The sequence below is a fragment of the Stegostoma tigrinum genome, chromosome 24 (assembly GCF_030684315.1).
Source record: "Stegostoma tigrinum isolate sSteTig4 chromosome 24, sSteTig4.hap1, whole genome shotgun sequence".
Classification (NCBI taxonomy): Eukaryota; Metazoa; Chordata; class Chondrichthyes; order Orectolobiformes; family Stegostomatidae; genus Stegostoma; species Stegostoma tigrinum.
In genome coordinates, this window is record NC_081377.1 from 44,919,029 (window position 1) to 44,936,313 (window position 17,285).

The window sequence follows — 17,285 nt, forward strand, 5'->3', positions numbered from 1 at the left end:
CTTCAATGTTCCTACTTGAGATGGACGGAAGTAGATCATCAGGAAACTGTGCAGTCGATATTCAATCACAGTAGCTTTTAATGAAGATATAGAACTTTATTGTTAGACTCCTGGCAGCCAGTTGGAGAAGGAAGAGACCAGTCATCAATTTTTAACTGTTTTAGATTGTATTCACAAAGTGGAAACATCACGAGTGTGGACCTCCTAATTCGACTTGCTAATACCAATGTCAATAAGTGCCCCTTTATACTTTTTTGAGTAAACAAGAATAAAATTAACCATTGACAGCCATTTAAAGGCACTATAACAAAAGAAAGCTTCAAAGAAAAAGTATCAAATTAAAATTAAAATACCATTTTGGGGAGTGTGCTCAAGTAATTATCCAACGCATACCTCTAGCTGGATACTTAAGATTAACTCATACACTTATCATTTATCATAGTGAGTTCAACTGATCAATTTCATTATTTAAATGTCTACATTGAAAGAACTCTGCTGCTGCCCAATTGGAAAAGGACAGACACCTGGAAAACATGGAAAATCAAACTGATCTGTGTCCAGATTCCACCTCTCATTTAGTCCAAAAGCAAGATAATTCTGGCATATAGGAATATAATTTGGAACCATACATCTAAAGGTACACAGTAAATTCTATGGGAATTGACAGATGGCTTACAATCGGGCAATGGCGCAAGAAAGGAGAGACTGGAATGATGAAATCAAAAGTCGCAATTCCTAAAATTCTTACTTTAAGCTTGTGAAATACTTGTGTAGAACAGTGAATTAACCACAGGACTTGTCAAACCAGAAAGTGATTAGCCTCATAGGCTCTGACTGAAGCAATTAAAAATATTTCTTCAGTTGCGTAACCAAGAAGGTTAAATATCTAAATGTCTTTCATTAATATCAGACAGGGAAATCTTTCCCACTCTCCTTTAGCCACATCTACATTTTAGGCCTGAGAATAAGTGCACTCACTCATGTGGGAGGGGTTTACAGAAGTAGGAAGAAGAGAAAATGAGAGATATTATTGTATCCAATTACATTATTGTAACCAATTAGAGGACAGCACGGTGGCACATTGGTTAGCACTGCTGCCTCACAGCGCCCAGAACCTGGATTCAATTCCAGCCTTGGATGACAGTCTGTGTGGAGTTTGCACATTTTCCAGAAGCCTGTGTGGGTTTCCTCCGGGTGCTCCGGTTTCCTCCCACAGCCCAAAGGTGTGCAGGTTAGGCAGATTGGCCATGCTGAATTGCCTATAGTGTCTAGAGTGGGAAATGCCCAAGGCGGATAGGGGTCTGGCCCGGGTGGGATGCTCTTTAAAGGGCCAGTGTGGACTCAATTGGCCAAATGGCCAAATGGCCTGCTTCTATGACTCTATCAGAAGCCCTTCCCACTCAGACCACAGGCTTTCCCTGAATGATGTCTCAGAAGCCAACGGTTTAGAAAGGAGCTATAACAGGAACATGATGTCCTGCTCAACAAACCAACCTCCAAACATCTGTTAAATACACAAAAAAAAGCAGACTTCAAAACACAAGATTATTTGGTTTGGCATAGATCTACTTACTAGATGCTCCTTCCTACAGAGCTTGATACTTTAGTCATTTATTGACCCCTGTTGGTATGATAGTCCAGATGGCAGCAGAGTAGGACGCTCCAACCAGAGCTCCTCCGTTCTTCTGTTTCCTTCTCTTTGTCTCTCCTTTTTATCTTTTCTTATCCTCCCTTGGTCTCCTGGCCAGGTCTCTCAGCAACTTGTGGCAGCTCTCGGCCTGATCTCTCAGCGGTTCGTGGTAGCTCTTGCTCTAGTCTCTTGGCCTGGACTCTCGGCAGCTTGTTTGCGGCTCTCAAATTGGTCTCTCAGCAACTCATGGCCTGGTCTCTCTCCCATATGTCGACTGGTGTTATGGGGGCTCAGAGCGGTGCCTTGGCTCACTGTGTGAGTGGGTCCTGCCCAAGCACGTTCTCGAAGGACAGAGTTGGGGGAGATCGGAGAGATGGTGCCTTCAGCAGCTGCGGTAGTGACTGGGGCAGCGGTGTTGAGGACAAACAGCTGAGGTCTTCTGGAGAGCAAGATAGACGAAGGACTCATCAAAGACTGTAAAACTTTTAACTTATTCCTTTATTTGCTGAGTTTAAACTATGAAAGACTTTAATGTAAACTATTATGTTTGTCTTTATTTTGTCCTATTCTATGGAGTAACGCTTAACTTTCTACCTCTTCTTTCCATCACTTCTCTTTTCTCCCTATGTTCCTTGGTACCTAAGATGGTGCTGGAGACAGTGACATTACACACTTTTCACTCTTTTCCTGTACTTCTGTATTTGAATACACATGACAATAAAACCAAAAATCTACAAACAAATCTAAAAAAGACTAGACCAAGGTAATTCCCAAGGGTGATATTAGAAAGGTTCTCTGGGGGAACTTTAAGACAAAGAGTGAGCTTTAGTGGATTTTAAGACAAACACCGATGTTTTCTAAGGTTTAGACTCATTGAGGTGGATGACTCAGAGTCAAAATAATGTAAGATAAGAAATTGTTTTAAAGAAGAGCTTAGCTAAAGCTAGTGAACTATTCATCTTCAAACAGTTATGCCTGTGTTGATGGTCATGGCTGCTTTAGCTCAAAGATAACGATCCCCATTGGAAAGACAAGTGCCATATGTGGAGAGGTGATGACCTAGTGGTACGATTACTGGACTATTAATCTAGTGACACAGATATGCCATGAAGTCTGCCATGGCAGATGGTGGAAGTTGAATTCAATAAAAATATCTGGAATTAAGAGTAAAACAATGACCATAAACTCATTGTCAAATGTCGGGAAAAACCCATCTGGCTCACTAATGTTCTTCAGGGAAGGAAACTGCCATGCTTACCTGGTCTGACCTACATGTGTTTCCAGACCCACAGCAATGTGGTTGACTCTTAACCACCTTCTGGGCCATTAGGGATGGGCAATAAATGCTGCCGAGCCAGCAATGTCTCTCTTCCTGTGAATGAATAAAGAATAAAAACACACAACTGACAAGTCTTGAGACCTCTCTAATGACTATCAAAGTAACAAATTTTACAGTTTCAGATCTGTCTGAGGTCACATCCTGCCTGACGTTCACAGCTTTTACTGAGATCAGTTCTGATTTTCACAGGCTAACACAATAAAGTACAAATCTGTAGTTCCTTTAACATAGAAAACAAAAATCACACGGCTGTCCAGAGGCGTAATCTCTACTAAAATCAGCACCAGGCCAAAGGACTCCCAGCCAAAAGTTCATCACAGAGGTGGATTTTGAATAGAACTTTGCTTGCCAGCTCATGTGATCATCCACGAGACTTTCCCTGCTTGCAGTATAGTTTCTATAGCAGTCAAATGTGCACAGCTTTCTGGGTATTCTGAAGTCTTCTATTAGCTGGTCCTTTATGAGTCTGGCCTCAGTGTAAAGGCAGATGATATCATACACAATGTGTGGCATTTGATGACATGAGATAATCAGGGCAGGGTATTTCCATGGGATTTCATTCATCTGGGATGCCTTTCAGCTGAATAGGCTGGGACATTCAAGCAACATTGCAGTGGAGGTCATCGAGGATCTGTTTGCAGGTGCCTATATGTTAACACAGCAGATGATAAAGGGCCTGCAGCCTGACTGCAACAAACACCAAGAGTCTAGCATAAGGCTGAAGAGAGTTTCATCTGTTGGTCAGAACAGAACAATGCCTTCAGATTGTGAACCCAATCCCATTCCTTCCCTTTCTTTTGGCTTTTGTCATTGCATTTTCTGTCAGCATGTCTTCTCTGCTCTCCCCCCACTCTAATGGGGCATTGAAACACAGAACCACAGAAGATAGGAGCAGGAGGAGGCTATTCAGCCCTTCAAGCCTGCTCTGCCATTCTTCACGATTATGGCTGATCATCCAACTCAATAACCTAATCCTGCTTTCTCCTGATAGCCTTTGATCCCATTCACCCCAAGTGCTATATCTAGTCACCTCTCAAATAAATTCAATGTTTTGGCATCAACTACTTCCCGTGGTAATGAATCCCACAGGCTCACCACTCTTTGGGTGTAGAAATGTCTCCTCATCTCCATCCTAAATCATCTACCCCAAATCCTTGTGATGTGACACCTGGTTCTGGACACAGCCTGTTAGAATTTTTTTAAGTCTCTATGAGATCCCCCCTCATTCATCTGAACTCCAGTGAAGACCATCTTGATCTTGTCAATCTCTCCTCATACGTCAGTCCCACCATCCCTGGATCAGCCTGGAAAACCTTCACTGCACTCCCTTGGGAGCAAGAGCAAGAGCAAGAACAATATTCCAGGCGTGGTCTCACCAAAGCCCCATACAATTGCAACAACACATCTCTGCCCCTGTTCTCAAAACCTCTCACAATAAAGACCAACATTCCATTTGCCTTCTTTACCGCCTGCTGCACCTGCATGCTTACCTTCAGCGACTGGTACACAAGGACTCCCAGATCCCACTGCACACTCCTCTGTCCCAATTTATAGCTATTCAGGTAATAATCTGCCTTCAAAGTGAATAACCTCATATTTATCCAAATTATACCGCATCTGCCATTGATTTGCTCACTCACCAAACCTGTTGAGATCATGCTGAAGGATCTCTGTATCCTCGTCACATTCCACCCTCCCACCCAACATGGTATTATCTGCAAACATGGAGATGTAACACTTTGTTCCCTTATCCAAATCATTAATATATATTGAGAATAGCTGGGGTCCTGGCACCGATCCCTGTGGCACCCCACTAGTTACTGCCTGCCAATTTGAAAAGGACTCATTAATTCCTACTCTTTATTTCCTCTCTGCCAACCAGCGTTTTTATCTATTTCAATACACTTCCCGCAATCCCATGTGCTTTAACATTGCACAATAATCTCTTGTGCAGGACTTTGTCAAACAATTTCATCAAAGTCCAAATATACCTCCTTGTGAACTCTACTAGTCACATCTTCATAGAATTCCAATAGATTTGTCAAGCATAATTTCCCCTTCATAAATCAATATTTACTCTGCTGATCCTGACACTGCTTTCTAAATGCTCCGCTATAAAGTGCTTGATAACGGATTAGAGTATTTTCCCCATTACCGATATTAGGCTTACTGGTCTATAAATCCCTGTTTTCTCTCTAATTCCCTTTTTGAATATTGGAGTGACATTAGCTACCCGCCAATCTGCAGGGACTCTTCCAGGGTCTAAAGAAACTTGGAATATGGCCACCAATGCACCCACTATTTCTAGAGCTACTTCCTTAAGTACTCTGGGATGTAGATTATGAGGCCCTGAGGCCTATCTGTTCTATTTGTGTCAGATAGACACCCCACTATTGTGCCATTCTCAGATTCTTATCATTTAATCTGCACTATCAGCAGCCTGTTGCCCCCAGCACTCCACACCCTCACTCACTATCACATAAATGCTGTCCCCTCCACACATCATGTCAATTCTGATGAAGAGTCACCTCATTTGAATCATTTATCATCGTGTGTATTCATTGTAAAAATACAGTGAAAAGTGCATACCTTTGCTGTACATACATGGTGCCTTTCACATTAACTTCGAATAAGATAAGACACAAAAGATCATTTAAGTAAATCCAACTTTCCTTTCCACAGCCGCAGTCCCGCTCTGGGCTTTCCAATCCTCACCATGCCCCTGTTGGCATCCTGCCCTCGACTGCCTCACCAGCCCGCTCTTGCCACTGTCGTTGCTTCACTGACCCGTTCTTGGCTGCCTCACCAGCCCAATCTCACACGTCTGCTCCATTGGCCCAATCTCACAGCATCTGCCCCACTGGCCCAATCTCACAGCTGCTGCCTCATTGGCCCAATCTCACAGCCGCTGCCTCATTGGCTCAATCTCACAGCGGCTGCCTTATTGGCCCAATCTCACAGCCGCTGCCTCATTGACGCAATCTCACAGCCACTGCCTCTAGGCCCAATCTCACACCGCTGCCTCACCAGCCCATTCTCACAGTCATTGCCTCATTGGCCCAATCTCACAGCCACTGACTCATTGGCCCAATCTCACAGCCTCTGCCTCACCGGCCCAACCTCACAGCCACTGCCTCACCGGCCCAATCTCACATCCTCTGCCTCACCGGCCCAACCTCACAGCCGCTGCCTCACCGGCCCAACCTCACAGTCGCTGCCTCATTGGCCCAATCTCACAGCCACTGACTCATTGGCCCAATCTCACAGCCTCTGCCTCTCCGGCCCAACCTCACAGCCTCTGCCTCTCCGGCCCAATCTCACAGCCGCTGCCTCATTGGCCCATCTCACAGCCGCTGCCTCATTGGCCCAATCTCACAGCCTCTGCCTCACCGGCACAACCTCACAACCTCTGCTTCTCCGGCCCAATCTCACAGCCACTGACTCATTGGCCCAATCTCACAGCCGCTGCCTCATTGGCCCAATCTCACAGCCTCTGCCTCATCGGCCCAACCTCACAGCCACTGCCTCACTGGCCCATTCTTGGCAACCCATTCATGACCCCCATCGTTCCAGACCACGCTTGATCTGCTGTTCACTGTAGAACACAACTCGCACTTTCAGCTTCCACCATGTCGTTCCCAGTCTCGACTAGATCGAGACTCAAAACATCAGCTTGCTGTCTCTCCATAGATGCTGCCTGACCTGCTGTGAATTTCAGCATTTTTTGTTTTCATTAGCCATTCCTGAAACAATAAATGTTAATATTTGCATATGCAAATAGGGGCCTAACATCTGGTCATCAGCCCTTTTATAAGCCTGAGCATGAGTTGAATGCAGCAGATATAAAATCTATTGGAGGGTTCCATTTAAAGCCAACCTAAATATACATGCTGAAGACCACTGACTGCCCCCTCTCATCGTCTCCACACTCTCCAGATCTTCACCCTGTCCATCGTTACTTCCACCATCTCTCAGTCTTAATCACTCCAACTCCTTATTGTTTTCTTCAAGGAAGAACATTGTCATGGCTGAAAGACACTTCTGGTAATGCAGCCGCCTGACATTTCAATCCTTTCGTTAGTGAGTTATTTGAGTATCTGTAGCATGCTGTCATGAGTGTCAATGCCAGATATACTTCAGGGTTATCTGTTCCAGCACAGGAATTCAACCCCAGGCCTATTTTGTATCATTCAAGCAAGGCAATTTCTAGATGATTGAATGCTTAAGATGCACTCAGATTTATGTGCTATGTCAAGTTGCAGTTAAACATCTCAAATTGATAAGAATATTTATTATTATGTCTCAATTGTGCCTGAAAAATATTTACTATATTTTTTGCTGTGCTAACTTTCTGACAAAACAAGCTCATCTTTTTATTAGAGAGGTTCTTTACTGCAATTAAGCATGCACATAGTTTAAAGGTGACTTTGTCCACTTTTATCTAGCAATCATTAATCATCTGTTTATGGCTCATAGTCATGCAACAAAAATCTGACAATGTGCTAACAATAGTTTACTCACAAAGGGTGACTGCACCTGCGAGGAATGAGTGCAAACATTGTATTGTTGCTTATCACACAAGGAAGATATAATTCCATTTAAAGGAGATGCTCTGTCAGTGTTTTTATCTTCCACAATCTTCAGACTTACTGAAGCTTAACCTACCTAGAATGCAGAGGGAGGCCATTCAGCCCATCAAATATGCACTGACCCCCTAAACAGCATCCCACCATGACCTACCACCAATCCCCTCTCCTTAACCCTGGAACCCTGAATACTTTTGCTAACCCTGCCAATCTCTGGGCACTGTGGGAAATTCAGCACATCCAGTTCGGCCATGTGCTCACCTTTGGAATATGGGAGGAAATTGGAGCACCTGGAAGAAACCCACGCAGACACAGGGAGATTGTGCAAACTCCACATTTCAACACTATTTCCTGACTCATTTCTTTAGCTTTTATTCTTGTTGATTTGGATGACATCCTGTGTGAGTGCCGTTTTCTCCTCACTGAGATTTCTTACTAAAACAGTTGGAAAGCAATGAGTAACAATAGTTATGATTGTGAGAGAATGAGTTATATTTTTCCTGTCAGCGATTGGAACAGTTGCATAATAATAGTTCTACTTGGCTTGTCACCATCCAGGATTGTCCTTAGGAAGTGAAGATCAATCCCTGGGCCTGTCATAGGTAAACCTGGAGAAAAATCACAGGACATTCAAAAAGATTCATTTTGCCATTTTCCTTGAACATTTTTCCTTAACAGATACAAAAATATTGGAAAAGAGGTGAATGGGGTTATTTGGCTGTCAGTCAAATACCATGCAATTAGATAATGAGTCTGGGTGAACACAACAGGCCAAGCAGCATCAGAGGAGTAGGAGAGTTTCACGTTTCGGATCGGGACCGTTCTTCAGAAATGGGTGAGGGGAAGGGGATTCTGAAATAAATAGGGAGAGATGGGGAGGCGGATAGAAGATGGATAAAGGAGAAGATAGGTCGAGAGGAGACAGACAGGTCAAAGAAGCGGGGTTAGAGCCAGCGAAGGTGAATGTACGTGGGGAGTTAGGGAGGAGATAGGTCATTCCAGGGAGGACCGGCAGGTCAAGGAGGTGAGATGAGGTTAGTGGGTAGGAGATGAGGCTGGGGCTTGAGGTGGGAGAAATGGTTAGGGAGGCAGAGACGAACTGGGCTGGTTTTAGGATGTGAAGCATGCGGAGGGGAGATTTTTGAAGCTTGTGAAGTCCACATTGATACCCTTGGGCTACAGGGTTCCCAAGTGAAATATGAGATGCTGTTCCTGCAGCTTTCAGGTGGCAACATTGTGGCACTGCAGGAGGCCCAGGATGGACACGTCATCCAAGGAGTGGGAGGGGGAGTTGAAAAGGTTCGCGACTGGGAGGTGGAGTTGTTTGTTGCGAACCGAGTGGAGGTGTTCCGCAAAGCAGGGCGGCATGGTGGCTCAGTAGTTAGCACTGCAGCCGCACAGTGCCAGGGACCCGGGTTCGATTCCAGCCTCGGGCAACTGTCTGTGTGGAGTTTGCACATTCTCCCCGTGTCTGCGTGGGTTTCCTCTGGGTGCTCCGGTTTCCTCCCACAGTCCAAAGATGTGCAGGCTAGGTGGACTGGCCATGCTAAATTGCCCGTAGAGTTCAGGGGTGTGTGGGTCATAGGGGGATGGATGAGGGTGGGATGCTTCAAGGGGCGGTGTGGACTTGTTGGACCGAAGGGTCTGTTTCCATGCTGTAGGGAATCTAATCTAAACTAATCTTCCGCTTGGTTTCCCCGACGTAGAGGAGGCCACATTGGGAACAAAAAAAAGCGGATACGGTATACCACATTAGCAGATGTGCAGGTGATGTGGAAGGTCTTCTTGGGGGCCGAGGATGAGGGTGAGGGGGGAGGTATAGGGGCAGGTGTAGCACTTCCTGCGGTTGCAGGGAAAAGTGCCGGGTGTGATGGGGCTGGAGGGGAGCGTGGAGAAGACAAGGGAGGCCCGGAGAGAGTGGTCCCTCTGGAAAGCAGGTAAAGGTGGGGAGGGAAAAATATCTTTGGTAGTGGGGTCAGATTGCAGATGGCAGAAGTGTCAGAGGATGATGCTTTGGATTCGGAGGTTGGTGGGGTAGTATGTGAGAATGAGAGGGATTCTGTTTTGGTTGTTTTTGCAGGGAGATGGTGTGAGGGATAAGTTGCAGGAAATGCGAGAGACACAGTCTAGGGCATTTTCGACAACTGTGGAGGGGGAGCTGCGGTCCTTGAAAAATGAGGACATCTGGGATGTCCAGGAGTGGAATGCCTCATCTTGGGAGCAGATGCAGCAGAGGTGAAGGAATTGGGAATAGTGGATGGCCTTTTTGCAGGAAGGTGGATGAGGGGAGGTATATTTTAAGTAGCTGTGGGAGTCAGTCGGCTTGAAATGGATATCGGTTTCCAGGTGGATGCCAGAGATGGAGACAGAGAGGTCCAGGAAGGAGAGAGAGGTATCAGAGATGGTCCAGGTGAACTTACATTTGGGGTGGAAGGTGTTAGTGAATTGAATGAACTTTCCACGCCCTTACTACTCTCTAGGTAAAGAACCTACTGCTGACATCTGTCCTATATCTTTCACCCCTCAATTTAAAGCTATGTCCCTTCATGCTAGCCATCACCATCCTAGGAAAAAGGCTCTCCCTATCCACCCTATCTGACCCTCTGATTATTTTATATGTTTCAATTAAGGAACCTCTCAACCGTCTTCTCTCTAATGAAAACAGCCTCAAGTCCCTCTGCCTTCCCTCGTAAGACCTTCCCTCCATACCAGGCAACATCCTGGTAAATCTCCTCTGCACCCTTTCCAAAGCTTCCACATCCTTCCTATAATGCGGCGACCAGAACTGTACGCAATACTCCAAGTGCGGCCGCACCAGAGTTTTGCACAGCTGCAGCATAGCCTCTTGGTTCCGGAACTCAATCTCTCTATTAATAAAAGCTAAAACACTGTATGCCTTCTTAACAGGCCCTGTCAACCTGGGTGGCAATTTTCAAGGATCTGTGTACATGGACACCAAGATCTCTCTGCTCATCTACACTACCAAGAATCTTACCATTAGCTCAGTACTCTGTATTCCTGTTACTCCTTCCAAAGTGAATCCCCTCACACTTTTCCGCATTAAACTCCATTTGCCACCTCTCAGCCCATCTCTGCAGCTTATCTATGGCCTCCATAGCCTGTAACATCCTTCCTCACTATCCATAACTCCACCGACTTTAGTGTCATCTGCAAATTTATTAACCCATCCTTCCACGCCCTCATCCAGGTCATTTATAAAAAAAGTCAAACAGCAGAGACCCCAAAACAGATCCTTGCGGTACACCACTAGTAACTGAACTCCAGGATGAACATTTCCCATCAACCACCACCCTCTGTCTTCTTCCAACTAGCCAATTTTTCATCCAAACCGCTAAATCACCCTCAATCCCATGACTCCGTATTTTCTGCAATAGTCTACCATGGGGAACCTTATCAAATGCTTTACTGAAATCTATATACACCACATCAACCACTTTACCCTCATCCACCTGTTTGGTCACCTTCTCAAAGAAGTCAGTAAGGTTTGTGAGGCACGGCCTACCCTTCACAAAACCGTGTTGACTATCCCTAATCAAATTATTCCTTCCTAGATGATTATAAATCCTATCTCTTATAATCCTCTCCAACACTTTACCCACAACTGAAGTAAGGCTCACTGGTCTGTAATTACCAGGGTTGTCCCTCTTCCCCTTCTTGAACAAAGAGACAACATTTGCTATCGTCCAGTCTCCTGGCACTATTCTTGAAGATAATGATGACATAAAGATCAAAGCCAAAGGCACCACTATCTCCTCCCTAGCTTCCCAGAGAATCCTAGGATACATCCCATCCGGGCCAGGGGACTTATCTATCTTCACACCTTCCAGAATTGCTAACACATCCTCCTTGTGAACCTCAACCCCATCTAGTGTAATAGCCTGTGTCTCTGTATTCTGCTTGACAACATTGTCTGTACGAAGTGGGAGGAATTAAAAGAGAATTTGTTGAGAGTGAGGATGAGTTTGGCTAAGTGGATCGGGGTGTCAGTGGGGGGTGGGGTCTGGTCGGGCCTATGGGACAGGAAGTAGCTTAGGGCCTTTAGGCCATCTGAATGGGGAATGCAGATGTATAGGGACTGGATACCCATGGTAAAGATGAGGTGTTGGGGACCAGGGAATTGGAAGTTTCGGAGGAGGTGGACAGCATGGGTGCTGTCGCGGATGTAGGTAGGGAGTTCCTGGACCAAGGGGAGAAAATGGAGTTGAGATAGGTGGAGATGAGTTCGGTGGGGCAGGAGCAGGTGGAGACAATGGGTCAACCAGGGCAGGCGGGTTTGTGGATTTCAGGAAGGAGATAGAAACGGGCGGTGCAGGGTTGGAGAATGATGAAGTTAGAGTGAATGGACAGCTGGGTTGAGGATAATCAGGTCAGGTCAGCAGTAGAGGAGGTGGTTAGCAGAATTATGAGACGTAATTAGGTTGGGTCAACGGCAGCCAGGTCAGATTGGGTCAGAATGTAAGGGTAAGCTCGGATGGAGGGGGTGGTTGAAAGGTCAGAGGGTATCAGTGGAGCAGTTGTTGGGTTCAGTAAGTGTGAATATCCATAACCATTCTGCAGTTACCCAGGGCCTGCATCAGGATGCAATCTGACCAACATTTTGTGGGTAACTATTCAAGTCAATAATGAAACAGTCAAAAGTCTTCAGCATTAGCTCAGACTGAAAGACTTTGGGGAGCTGAGGAACTATCTGTCAGAAGTTCAAACTTCCCAGAGAATGCCCACAGAGATCAGCATGTTGGGGCTTCTGCAGGGTCCTGACCCACATCATGGGTCATACGTTCGGTCTCCAACAATAGAGGTGGCTCAGTGGTTAGGACTGCTGCCTCAAAGTGCTAGAGACCTAGGTTCAATTCCACCCTCGGGTGACTGTCTGTGTGGAGCCTGCACATTCTCCCTGTGTCTGTGTGGGTTCCCTCCAGGTACTCAGGCCTCCTCCTACAGTCCAAAGATGTGCAGGCTAAGTGGATTGTCCATGCTAAATTGCCTTCAGCGTTTAGGGATGTGTATCTTGCGTGGGTTATAAGGTCTGGGTGGGATTCTCCAAGGTTTGGTGTGGACTTGTTGGGCCAAAGGGCCTGTTTCCGCTCTGTACAGATTCTATGTCTATCTGGGTCATTTAATGCTGTATGTTACATCTGAATTTTATCTGCATGAACAGTTGAGGTAGTTGATGGGAAGTTAAATACTTTCTGATTGTGAGGAAGGAAATATAAGAGGGGAAATTATCTAGACTGTTGTTATGGTTTGGGGAAACTCCCAGAATAAAGGCAACATCTGTATTAACCAGGAGATGACACATCAAGAAGGAAATGGATGGAAATATATAAATCAGTCATAGCGCAAAATTTGTAGAAACTTCAGTTGCATAAGTTAGCCCATTGATCTGGTAAACTTTTCTCAGATGCATGTAACTACCAAAGTAGAAAGGCTTGGTGGGGTTTAAGCACACAGGCCTTTAAAATACCATGAACAGGTGCGGAAAATAATCAAGAAAGTCAATGGAGTACCAGACTTTATATCTAGAGGGCTGGAGTACAAGGTTGTGGACATTAAACTGCAGTTATACAAAACCGAGGTTAGACCTCACTGGCAGGACGGAAGCAGATCTGGTTAGACCCCATTGAGAGGACGGCAAGCTGATCTGGTTAGACCCCACTGGGAGGACTGTAAGCAGATCTGAGCATCATCCCTCAAGAAGAATATGTTTGCCTTGGGGGAAGGATGATGTAGGTACCTGGTTAAATTATGCAAGAGGCTATTCAAATTTGATCTGTTTTCTCTTGCATTTAGAAGGTTAAGGGGGTGATCTGATCGAAATCTTCAAGATTTAAACAGGAAAAGACAGGGTATATAAAAATAAACTATACTCACTGGTTGGGGATTCTAGACCTAGGGGGCATAGTCTGAGAATTAGGGCCAGACCGTTCAGGAGAGATACAACTGGTACAGGTAAGCCTTATAGAGCGTGAAAACAGACCTTTCAGTTCAAATAGTACAAGCTGGCCATGTTCCCAAACTAAACTAGTCTCACCTCCTATGTTGGCCCATATGCCCTCCAATTCTGTTTTTTATTCACGTGCTTATCCAAATGTCTTTTAAACTTTGCAACTGTACCAGGATCTTTCACTTTATTCCCTACACTAACCAGTCTCTGCGTGAAGATGTTGCCCGTCATGTCCTTTTCGAATCTTTCTCCTCCCAGCTTTAAAATCCATCTTCGGTCCGCCTCCTCCTCTCTCCCATTTATTCCAGTTCCCTCCCCCCATCCCCCTCTCTGATGAAGGGTCTAGGCCCGAAACGTCAGCTTTTGTGCTCCTGAGATGCTGCTTGGCCTGCTGTGTTCATCCAGCCTCACATTTTATTATCTTGGAATCTCCAGCATCTGCAGTTCCCATTATCTCCTCTCTCTCTCTTTAAAATATGCCCCCCCGTTTTGAAATTTCCCACCTTAAGAAAACCTTTACTATTCACCTTACCTATGCACGTCATGATTTTAAAAACCTCCACATGGCGTTATGGACCAGGCCAGATCTTCTCAAAATATTTTAAGAAGGTAGCATAGACCCTAACTTTTTCTCATTTGAAAAGTAGATGTAAAGTGCATTTTCTAGATGTGATGCGACTGGTCAAACTACTCAACACTAAGCAAAACACAATTTATTTGAACACTATAGTTAAAACCCAAACAACAGAAAGAAGAGTTGAGAATAACCTAATTATTGGAAAACTTAGGCTGTTGGGAAGTACTTCAACACACAAAGGATGGTAGATATTTGGAATCCTCTTCCACAAATGGCAATGGATGCTGGATCAGTATTTTAAATCTTAGATAGATAATTTTCTTGTTAAGCAAAGGTTTTGAAGGACATGGGCCAAAGGCATTTATATGGAGTTAGGCCATAGATCATCTCATACAGAGCAGGTTCAAGGAGCTGAAAGGCCTTCTCCTGTTCCTAATGTTCCTATGAAAGGAAGGGTACTCAAAAACATCAATTTTATTGCCATAATATTCAATAATGCCAGTAAGTTTTTTTTTATTATTCCTATAGACAGTTGGTGAACTTGAATGGAATGAAGAAAAAGTAGTGGCAGGAACTATATATGCAAATGTGATTTCTCAAGAATCTCTTGAACATAAACCAAATCAAAGATCAGGTAAACGAAACACACTTAAATAAGGCTATCATTGTTACTCAAAGACTGACCTTGTCATTATTCCAAATATCTAGAAAATATTTTTTCTCCATGTGTCAATTCATCTTTGGCATCTTTACTCTCAATTTATCACCATTGTCCTCCCCCTCTTTCAAATGCCCATAACAATCTTGGCTGTTTGAAAAATGTTCCATTCCTTAAGGGTTAGGCAAGGACATCCACTGAGGCACATGAAGTTTTTTTTAAAACATGTGTATTCATTTTTTGATTCTTGTTGTGGCATTTTTACCAACCATAAATTTGCTACGTAGCAAATTCACCTCCTGGAGTGCCCATTTCTAATTAAAAATGTTGGCAATGTTCATTCAAAATCTTGGTTCTATCCCACCATGCCCCTCTCAAGATCTGTACTGTTTTACCATATTCAACAAAGCATTAGTGACACCTGAGATAACAAGGTGTAGAGCTGGATGAACACAGCAGGCCAAGCAGCATCAGAGGAGCAGGAAGGCTGACATTTCTGGCCTAGGCCCTCTAGGCCTGAAACATCAGCCTTCCTGCTCCTCTGATGCTGTTTGGCCTGCTGTGTTCATCCAGCTCTACACCTTGTTATCTCAGATTTTCCAACATCTGCAGTTCCTGTTATCTCTATTAGTGACACCTCCTGGTAGGCAGGTCCCTGCATTCTCCCCAAACCCTTTCATCTCTTTACCCCTAAGAATTATATCTAACTTCTTCTTGAAAATATTCAATGTTTTGGCCTTAACTGCATTCTGTGGCAGAGAATTTCACAAGTTCACCACTCTTTGGGCGAAGAAAGTTCTCCTTATCTCTGTTCAAAATTGCCTACCTCTTATTCTTTGATTCTGCCTTCTGAAAGAGACCTGTTAGAATTGTATAGTTTTTACAAGATTTGCCCTCATTCTTCTAAACTCTAAACAGTGAATGTGATGTTAACCGACCTGGTATCTGTTTGTACAACAGCCTTGGCATCCAGTTTTGACAGGAATGTGTCTGGCAAATTTTCATTGCAATCTTTTCATGGCCTGAACATCCTTCCTCTGATAAGATCAAAGCTGCACACAATACTCCAGGTGTGGTTACACTAAGGCTCTGTGCAGTTGCACATCATATCACTGCTCCTGTACGCAAGGACAACATACTATGTGCATTCTTCACTACCTACTGCAGCTGAATGCTTACTTGCAATGACTGGTGTACAAGGATACCTGGGTTTCATGGCATCTCCCCCTTTCCTGTTCTGCTACCATTTCAGATTATATTCTGCCTTCCTGTTTTTGCTACCCAAATGGATAACTCACATTTATCCACACTATACTGAATTTGCTCACTCACTAAACTTGTCCAAATCAGACTGAAGCTTCTCTGTATCTTCATCGCAGCTCATCTTCCCACCCAGCTTTGTGACATCTGCAAAACAAAGATGTTACATTTAGTTCCTTCATCTAAATCATGAATATATACATTGTGAATAGCTGAGGCCCAAGCACTGATCCCCCAAAATCCCATTAGTCACTGGGTGGCAAACAGAAAAAAATACTATGTATTCCCACTCTTTGTTTCGTGTCTTGTAACCAGTTCTCTATCCATCTCAGCACACTACCCCAATACCATGCGCTTTAATTTTACACACTGGTCTCTTATGTGGGACCTTATTGAAAGCTTTATGAAAGTCCCAAGTAATGTGCATCCACCAGTTCTAATGATCAACTCTGCTAGTTACATCCTTGGAAAATTCCAGTAAATTTGCAAATCATGATTTCCCAATTGTAAATCTATTCTGACTCTGTTCGATTCTGTCACTATTTTCTAAGTGCTCTGCTACTAAATATTTTATAATGAACTATTGCACTTTCCCCACCAATGTCAATGTGAGGCTAACTGATTTTTAATTCCGTTTTCTCTCTAGCTCCTTTTAAAAAAGTAATAGAGCCATACAGACAGGAAACAATACCTTCGTGCCAACATATCCATGCTGACCAAGTTTCTCAAACTAAACCAACCCCATTTGCTGACGTTTGGCCCAAATCCCTCTGAACCTTTCCTGATCTTGTCTTTTAAATGTAACTGTGCCTGCATCCTCTGACAGTTCATTCCAAACATGAACTACCTTCTGTGTGAAAAAGTTGCCCCCCAGGTACCTTTCAAATCTTTCTCCTCTCATCTTAAAAATATGACCCTAGTTTTGAACTCCCTTTCCTCATCTATGCCCCTTATCCTTCTAATAAACCTCTATAAGGTGAGCCATCTACCTCCTACGCTCCAGTGAAAAAAGTCCCAGTCTATCCAACCCATCCTTATAACGCAAACCCTCCAGTCCTGGCAACAGCCTGAGAAATCTTTTCCGAACACTCTCCAATTGAGTTTTGGAACAGGTTACAAACATCGAAGCTTTGTGCTTTTAGATTAATGCCAAACCTAGTTCAAAGCTTCAAGTATATGTTTGACTGATAGTTCTGCTGACCAGCTAGCATGTGGTTCTAGGGTGTACTGGTTAATCTGAGTTCAAATCTCAGGAGAACTTTAATTTTAG